The 2,646-nt window shown below is 40.6% G+C and overlaps 1 protein-coding gene and 1 pseudogene across 1 annotated transcript in view; one reads left to right on the top strand and one right to left on the bottom strand.

Moving 5' to 3' along the window:
* Positions 1–2,646, bottom strand: part of RNF121 (ring finger protein 121) — a 137,190-nt gene that overhangs the window by 60,321 nt on the left and 74,223 nt on the right. The gene's annotated exons all lie outside the window — the stretch shown is intronic.
* Positions 1,741–2,480, top strand: LOC102814108 (annotated as a pseudogene).

Here is a 2,646-nt window from a genome sequence, read left to right as displayed (position 1 = left end):
GGTATAGCTTGAAGAGGGTAAATAATACTAAAATCCTTGACTGCCTTATGAATATTAGTTTCCCTTGACTACTATTGTAAAACAGACACTTGAGTGGGATAGAAAGGAATGTTGGGAAACACGATTAGAGAAAACTTGTAAGCCCGCCTTCAGCCTATAACTCATTGGAATACCTAAAGGGGTTCTACAACTTGACCAGTGACACAGGCCTCATGCAAAGCCTTTACAGAGTATAGGGCCTTAGGTGGACTCCTGAGTCCCATCCACAACCTTGTGAGGCGAGACATTCCCACTAGAAAGGACAAGCTGACTGGAACAGCTACAGTGACAGAGGATGCATCTTCATGATGAACCTGACCTGTACTCTAAATACCAACAGAGAGGGAAAGTGTCTTCAAATCAAGTTTCAATGCTATGCACTCTGTACACAGAGTAGATAGGAACAGGCAACTTATACATTGGCTAGCTAAAATGAGGGGCCAATAAAGGCACAAAGTGACTGGCTTACAAGGTTTCAAGAGGGAGTTTAGTTTAAGAGTAGAGGGGAAGGGGAGAAAGAGTCCCCACTGAATAGCTGTCATCTTGTCTAGATGGTTCTGATGAAAAGAGATGGGGATAAGATTTGTAAGATTCAATAGTGAATAACTGTTGTCATGACTAATTGCGACTGTCACAACTGTAAAGGTAGAAGTTTTGGAACAAAAAAAGGGAGTAGTTAATCTTACAGCCCAGAAACAAAGGAACGAAGGACCATCTAGAGGCACGCACAAGGACAGTGCAGGACCTTATCCAGAGAAGCAGCGCCAGAGATGGGGGCATGGAGAGGGGGAGTGGCTGAGGGCTCTAGATTCATGGACTAAGAAGAGAAGGATTAAGAGCTGGTGGCCAGGAGTAGACTTGCAGAATGTGCCCTTTGGAGATGTAAATTATTATATATGCCTGAGTGGGTTTTTTTTGTTTGTGTGTTTCTTAAAAAGCTAAAGTGGATAGAGAAAAATAATGTTAACTGATGGTACATGGAGGGGATTATAATCATTGTAATTAAACAAGGTATATGATTTGTTGAATGTAAAACTGATGATACGCCCTGTAAACTTTCACTCAATCCACAATAAAAACCTTAAAAAAAATTTTTTTTAATGAAGAGAGGACATTACAACTTACCCAAAAATAAAATTATGACAGAATATTATGTACAACAATATATATCACGGAGTCCAGGTGTGATGCTTTAGATAGGCACAGAATTGCTAACCAGAAGGCTGCCAGTTCAAACAAACTAGTTGCTCTTCCGGAACCCTATACAAAGTCAGTATATGTGTTGGATCTGACTCAATGGGACTAATAACACAGCAACTACCAACAGCAAGGTCGGCAGTTCAAATCTACCAGGCACTTTATGGAAATCCTATACAGGGTTGCTATGAGTGAGAAGTGATTTGACAACACAACAACAAGAACATATATACCACAGGACAAAGATGAGTATTTCTGATCTTTTAAAGAAATTTTGTTATTGTTATGTGCCGTGGAGTTGGTTCTGACTCATAGCGACCCTGTACAGGGTTTCCAAGACTATAAATCTTTACGGGAGCAGAACGCCTATCTTTCTACCCAGGAACAGCTGGTAGTTTCGAACTGCTGAAGACATATAACCTAAAAAACCCTAGGGAGAGTGCGGCAGTGTAGGAGAAGCGCTTTAGGCCTTCAAGCCCTTCGCATCCGGGTTGATTTTGCATGATGAGCACTGAGTATGATCTATCAGCCTCTACATTCTTACCTGATGGGAGAGTTTTTCAAGTTGAATGTGCTATGAAGGCTGTGGAAAATAGTGGTACAGCTATTGGAATCAGGTATAAAGATGGTGTTGTTTTGGGGGTAGAGAAATTGGTCCTTTCTAAACTTTATGAAGACGGTTCCAACAAATGACTTTTTAACGTTGATTGGCAAGTTGGGATGGCCTTAGCAGGCTTATTGGCAGATGCTCGTTCTTTGGTAGACATAGCAAGAGAAGAAGCTTCCAACTCTAGGTCAAATTTTGGTTATAAAATTCCACTAAAACATCTGACAGACAGAGTGGCCATGTATGTGCATGGATACACACTCTACAGCGCTGTTAGACCTTTTGGTTGCAGTTTCATGTTAGGATCTTACAATGTGAACCATGGTGCACAACTCTACATGATTGACCCATCAGGCGTTTCATATGGTTACTGGGGCTGTGCTATTGGTAAAGCAAGGCAAACTCCAAAGACAGAAATTGAAAAGCTTCAGGTGAAAGAAAGGACCTGCCGACATGTTAAAGAAGTTGCATAAGTAATTTACATAAAAGATAAAGCTTTTGAACTAGAGCTCAGCTGGGTTGTGAATTAACAAAAGGAAGACATGAAATTGTACCAAAATATATAAGGGAAGAAGCAAATAAATACACAAAGGAATCTTTGAAGGAAGAACATGAATCAGATGATGATAACATGTAATGTTTACTTCAACATCTATTTTAAATTTCTATTGCAATCCCATGTAAACTATTTGATGTTGTTGTCAGGTGCCATCGAGTCAGAACCGACTCATAGCGACCCCATGCACAGTAGAACGAAACAATGTCCAATCCTGGGCCAACCTCACTACCGCTGCCACACTTGA

This window comes from Chrysochloris asiatica, unplaced genomic scaffold, assembly GCF_000296735.1.
Source record: "Chrysochloris asiatica unplaced genomic scaffold, ChrAsi1.0 scaffold00140, whole genome shotgun sequence".
Taxonomy (NCBI): Eukaryota; Metazoa; Chordata; class Mammalia; order Afrosoricida; family Chrysochloridae; genus Chrysochloris; species Chrysochloris asiatica.
The sequence above is the reverse complement of the archived record's forward strand: the minus strand, read 5'-3'. Positions and strand labels throughout refer to the sequence as shown.